Consider the following 6,616-nt stretch of genomic DNA (forward strand, 5'->3'; position numbering starts at 1 on the left):
TTATGTTGACAAGAATCTTTCCAACTTGCAGGGTACTTCCTTACAGGTAATCTAATTTGATTTACAGGTAGATCTCAATTTACTAGGAGAGCTTCATAGTGAAAGACATACATTGCATGACTCCTAAACTAAGACTCTGGACTCTCACATGGTCGTTTTTCTGTTATATGAACTCAATTCATGATCTTATATCTAATAGAAATTAATATAGAAGTAATATTTCTTGCAATACAAATCTTTTTATATTTTCACATGCATGTGTGGGTGCCAAGTCTGTTCAGTCATGTCCAACTCTGGCCTATGGACTGTAGCCCGCAAGGCTCCCCTGTTCATGGGATTCTCCAAGTAAGAATACTGGAGTGGGCTGCCATGCCCTCCTTGAAGGGATCTTCCTGACCCAGGGACTGAACCCATGTTTCAGTCTTCTTTATTGGCAGTTGGGTCCTTTACCACTGGCACCACTTGGGAAGCTCTATATTTTCACATAATCCTTATAATATCCCTCTGACAGAGTCAAACCAGGTACAGTTACTACTGGTTTATAGTGAGGGGGTCTGAGACAAAAAAGAATGAGTAGACTTGTTCAAGGGCTTCCCAGGTGGAGCTAAAGGTGAAGAACCTGCCTGCCAATGCAGGAGACCTAAGAGACACAGGTTCAATTCCTGGGTCAGGAGATCCCCTGGAGGAGGGCATGGCAACCCACTCCAGTATTCTTTCCTGGAGAATCCCCACAGACAGCGGAGCTTGGCAAACTACAGTTCATGAGGTTGCAAAGAGTCAGACATGACTGAAGCTACTTAGCACACATGCACCCAGACTTATTGAATGTCATATAGCCAGCTAATAAAATAGCTGAGGACAGAGGTCTCCTGAATGAAGTCTAGACTTTTAACATTCGAATGGGCTTTTTCTGGAGCTAGTGTGCCCTTTTCCCAGACCTGCCTTTTAAAAAATAAAATAATGGAGCATTTTTTTTCTTTTTGATGATGTGTCCTTGATTTTTGATAATCATCTTCTGTTATACTTGAACATTCTTACACAATTATTTCATGTAGGAGTTTAATGTGGTCATCCTTAAAACCCACATTAAAACAGACCACAGCTCCTACACTGTTGGTGGAAATATAAGTTGGTGCAGTCACTATGGAAAACAGACTGGAAGTTCCTCAGAAAGCTAAACAGAATTATCATGTGATCCAGAAATCCCGCTCCTCAGCATATTCCCAGACAAAACTATAATTCATAAAGATACATGCAACCCTATATTCATAGCAGCAGTATTCACAATAGCTAATAAATAGAAACATCAATAACCTCAGATATGCAGATGACATCACCCTTATGGCAGAAAGTGAAGAGGAACTAAAAAGCCTCTTGATGAAAGTGAAAGAGGAGAGTGAAAAAGTTGGCTTAAAGCTAAACATTCAGAAAACGAAGATCATGGCATCTGGTCCCATCACTTCATGGGAAATAGATGGAGAAACAGTGGAAACAGTGTCAGATTTTATTTTTGGGGCTCCAAAATCACTGCAGATGCTGATTGCAGCCGTGAAATTAAAAGATGCTTACTCCTTGGAAGGAAAGTTATGACCAACCTAGATAGCATATTCAAAAGCAGAGACATTACTTTGCCAACTAAGGTCCGTCTAGTCAAGGCTATGGTTTTTCCATTGGTCATGTATGGATGTGAGAGTTGGACTGTGAAGAAAGCTGAGCACCGAAGAATTGATATTTTTGAACTGTGGTGTTGGAGAAGACTCTTGAGAGTCCCTTGGACTGCAAGGAGATTCAACCAGTCCATTCTAAAGGAGATCAGCCCCGGGTGTTCTTTGGAAGGACTTATGCTAAAGCTAAAACCCCAATACTTCGGCCACCTCACGCAAAGAGTTGACTCATTGGAAAAGACCCTGATGCTGGGAGGGATTGGGGGCAGGAGGAGAAGGGAACGACAGAGGATGAGATGGCTGGATGGCATCACCAACTTGATGGACATAAGTTTGAGTGAACTCTGGGAGTTGGTGATGGACAGGGAGGCCTGGTGCGTGCTGTGATTCATGGGGTAGCAAAGAGTCGGACACGACTGAGTGACTGAACTGAACTGGAGTAAATAGAAACAACCTAAATGTGTGTTGACAGATGAATGGATAAAGAAAACGTGGTACATATATACAATGGAATACTGCTACTGCTGAGTCACTTCAGTCATGTCCAACTCTGTGTGACCCCATAGATGGCAGCCCACCAGGCTCCCCCGTCCCTGGGATTCTCCAGGCAAGAACACTGGAGTGGGTTGCCATTTCCTTCTCCAATGCATGAAAGTGAAAAGTGAAAGTGAGGTCACTCAGTCGTGTCCGACTCCTAGTGACCCCATGGACTGCAGCCTACCAGGCTCCTCCGTCCATGGGATTTGCCAGGCAAGAGTACTGGAGTGGGGTGCCATTGCCTTCTCCCACAATGGAATACTACTCAGCTATAAAAAAGAACAAAATAATGCCTGTTACAGCAACCTGGATGCAACTAGAGATTATCATACTAAGTGAAGTAAGTCAAACAGAGAAAGACAAATATCATATGATATCCCTTATGTGTGGAATCTAAAATACGGCACAAATGAGTGTATCTATGAAACAGAAACAGACTTACATACATACAGAACAGACTTATGGTTGCCAAGGGGCACAAGGGAGGCACAGAGATAGACTTGGAATCTGTGGCTAGACATGCAAGCTATTATATTTAGAATGGATACTACACAGCAAGGTCATACTGTAATAGCACAGGAAACTATATCCAATCTTCTGGGATAAGCCATAAAAGAATATTTAAAAAAGAATGTGTAAAACTGAGTCACTTTGCTGTACAGCAGAGACTAGCACAACATAGTAAGTTGTGCTGTACTTCTATACAATTGTAAGTCAACTATACTACTTTGATAAAAAAACAAAACAAAACACCAGACCAGAGCTTCTTGAAGAAAGAACAAGAAGTAGCATCATCATCATAAAAACAGCAGCAATAGATTTGGAATCTTCCAACACACCAGGCAAGTTCTAAGTCTCTGAATGCATTGATTCAATTAGCTCTTCCAAGGGCCACCCTGTCTTACAGTTGAGAGAACAGTGTTAGTGAGAGGCTAAGCCAACTAGTCCATGGTCACAGTTAAAAATGACGAAGATGGAATCTGAACCCACATAGTGACCTTACAGCCAAGCTCCAAGCACTAAGAGATATAGTAAAGAAAAAAAAAAATGAGTCTGGTGGAAAGAATTATCTTTGTGTTACATCTACTTCAAGTCATTGGGGAATTAATTTTGGGATTTTTCTAGGACCCAAGTGAGGATGCTAGAGTCGGGGACCCAGGCTTCCTTCATCTGTTCTTGCTTCATCAAAGTTCTTGCTGTCAGCCCTTTGTGACCCCATAGATGGCAGCCCACCAGGCTCCCCCGTCCCTGGGATTCTCCAGGCAAGAACACTGGAGTGGGTTGCCATTTCCTTCTCCAATGCATGAAAGTGAAAAGTGAAAGTGAAGTCATGTCCGACTCTTAGCGACCCCATGGACTGCAGCCTACCAGGCTCCTCTGTCCATGGGATTTGCCAGGCAAGAGTACTGGAGTGGGGTGCCATTGCCTTCTCCTGAGAAAAGTTAGAAAAGAGCATTATTGCCAGAACACTGTTATAAATATTTGTGTGTGTTTTCCAACGGGACCAAAAAAATCCCCAGGAAAGCATCAGGGCCTTTGTTAAATTCAATGAGTATGTACTGAACCTGAGTCTTTTTTTTTAATTGAAGGGTAATTGCTTTATGATGTTGTGTTGGTTTCTGTCATACACACGTGAATCAACCGTAAGTATGCATATGTCCCCTCCCTCTTGAACCTCCCTCCCACCCTCTACCCCATCCCACCCCTCTAGGTTGTCACAAAGCATTGGGTTGAGCTCCCTGAACCAAACAGCAAATTCCCACTGGCTATCTACTTTACATATGGTGATATATATGTTTCAATGCTCCTCTCTCAGTTTCTCTCACCCTCTCCTTCCCCTGCTGTGTCCCCAAGTCTGTTCTTGTTTGCGTCTCTATTCCTGCCCTGCAAATAGGTTCATCATTTTTCTAGATTCCATACACGTGCATTATTCTATGATATCTGTTTTCCTCTTTCTGACTCACTTCACTCTATATCACAGGCTCTAGGCATTGAGTTTTAAAGATGCTAAGTTATGATCCCTGGACCTGAGAAGCAGGGAGTCCAGTTCTGGGAGATGACAAAGAAACACAGGGTTGCAGAGTGAAATTGCTGCAGATAAAGCTTGGTCCCAGGGTTGGGGACAGGGAATGTGGTTTTCAGTAGAAGATAAGAAAATGGGCAGAAGCATTGGCATTTGAGCTCTGCTGCTGCTAAGTTGCTTCAGTCGTGTCCGACTCTGTGCGACCCCAGAGATGGCAGCCTACCAGGCTGTTCTGTCCCTGGGATTCTTCAGGCAAGAACGCTGGAGTGGGTTGCCATTTCCTTCTCCAATGCATGAGAGTGAAAAGTGAAAGTGAAGTTGCTCAGTTGTGTCTGACTCTTCACGATCCCATGGACTGCAGCCCACCAAGCTCCTCCGTCCGTGGGATTTTCCAGGCAAGAATACTGGAGTGGGGTGCCATTGCTCAAGTGCAAATTTGAAGTCTGCCTTTCAGACAGAGGAAGAGAAAGGGCATTCTAGGTCTTTCCTGTTAACAATTTGGATTTATTAAGAATACTAATTATATCCCAAAAGGTATCATCCTTGGAAAAATTTAGAGACTTCTACTTACCTTAACGTTCACCAAGAGTTCATGCAGATTTCAAGTGTTCATTCAGGAAAGAGTTTCAGCTATGGAAAATTCTTGCCTGGCCAAACTTATATAGACTTTTTGGCTCAGGTGCAATCCTGGCAACATGTAGTATGTTACAATCATGAGCGGCAACCTTTATCTTATCATCTATTATGAATAAACACAAATGGAGCAGAGCTGGGATTCTGCATCACATAATTCTTGCATGGAGAACAAAAATTCAACTTTTCTCATCCTTTTTCTGTGGAAGGAAGTTTATCCTCAAAGTAGATGATTTATCTTGAAGTTCAAGTAGCTTTCTCTGAAAATTATTAAAAATCATCCACAGATTGTTACGCTTGAGGACCATTCTGAGGACAGGAGTTTTGACATTTCTCCAATCATTCATTGTTTAAACGTTCCTTGAACTGACTAACAGACTGCACTCTCCGGCTGCAGAAAGCATTCAGATATGCAACAAAGGGAATAAGTACAAGTAAAGTATATTCTTCCTTCTGGATGTAGGAAGTACTGGTGAGAAAAATGATTACTCCCAGGTGGTGCTTGGGGAGTCATGGCAACCAGGTAGTTAGAAAAAACTCATGAAGTGTTATAATGAGCAAACACTTATCAAGTTTAAACCACATCACATCTTTCGATTACCTTGTTTTTTGTAAGTCCCAAAATGGTCCTGTGGAGTGAGTAAGCGACTCAGGTAGTGACAGCAGTCGGGGGCACACAGTGTATGAGTTGAAGTGGGATTTGAGTGCAGGATGTGTGCTCTTTTGACTACATGCATATAGTTTCTCGTTCAGTAAACTGGACTTGGAATCACAAGGATCTTCTTTCATTTTTCAGACCCTCCTGAGCCCTTCACATTGGAGTGTTGGCTGAGAGCATGGAAGACGTATTTGTAGAAATAGCTGACTCTCAAAATGTTAAAAATATTGAAGAAGCGCATATAACAAGGCATTCTGTAAATGTGTCATGCAAAGATTGATTTTTATCACTTGCACCCTCAACTCTTGGGTAATGACAGTAAGTCTGCAGCTGGGCATCCATAAGGAGGCCCACTGAGGCAGAATGGAAAGATTTTCTGTGCTGTTGAGACTGTGCCTCAACTGTGACACTGCTGAGGCGGGTGTGGGAGCCAGGTTTGCGCAGGGATTAAGCTAAATTGCAATCTTGGTGTCAGCTGTTGCTAAATGAGGCGCCCTGTCATAAGGTTAAATCCGTGTACTCACAGGTGTGCACAGCAGTGCCCCAAGCATCTTTCTTAGGCTCCTTCTTGGCTTTCTCCCATGTCCTTTCACCACCTGTTCCCTTACGCCACCCAAAATAAGCAAAACCAGAAAAGATCAAACAGACCCTAGAGATGACACAACCTCCACCCCCTAGGTGGGGGGCAGAATAAATTACGCCCAGAGAAGCTGGCTCTGAGCAACAGGTATGAACATATGCTCCCGGGTCATTTCTGCAGAAATACTACATTCCAGTGGAATCCTCCTTACACAGGATGAAGCAACAGAACTCAGATCAACAGCTACAAGCTGTTCTTTGTGTTTTCAAGTCTTCCCACACCTTCTGTGGTCCCTATGAGTGTCAGATAATGGAGCCTGTGCTTTACCTGTGTGTACATTACCAACAGTGGGCAACCTGCATCCTAAACTTTCAAATCCCACAGTGGGCTGGAGTCAAGGTGTAAGTGCTGTGAAGGCACACGTTTAAGCTGACTTGCAGGCATAAGCCCTTATGAGGGTGTCCTGAAATTTTACTTCTAGGTCAGTTAGGAAAAACTAGGAAACAGTGGTTGACTCATCT

Source organism: Bubalus kerabau, chromosome 14 (assembly GCF_029407905.1).
Source record: "Bubalus kerabau isolate K-KA32 ecotype Philippines breed swamp buffalo chromosome 14, PCC_UOA_SB_1v2, whole genome shotgun sequence".
Taxonomy (NCBI): domain Eukaryota; kingdom Metazoa; phylum Chordata; class Mammalia; order Artiodactyla; family Bovidae; genus Bubalus; species Bubalus kerabau.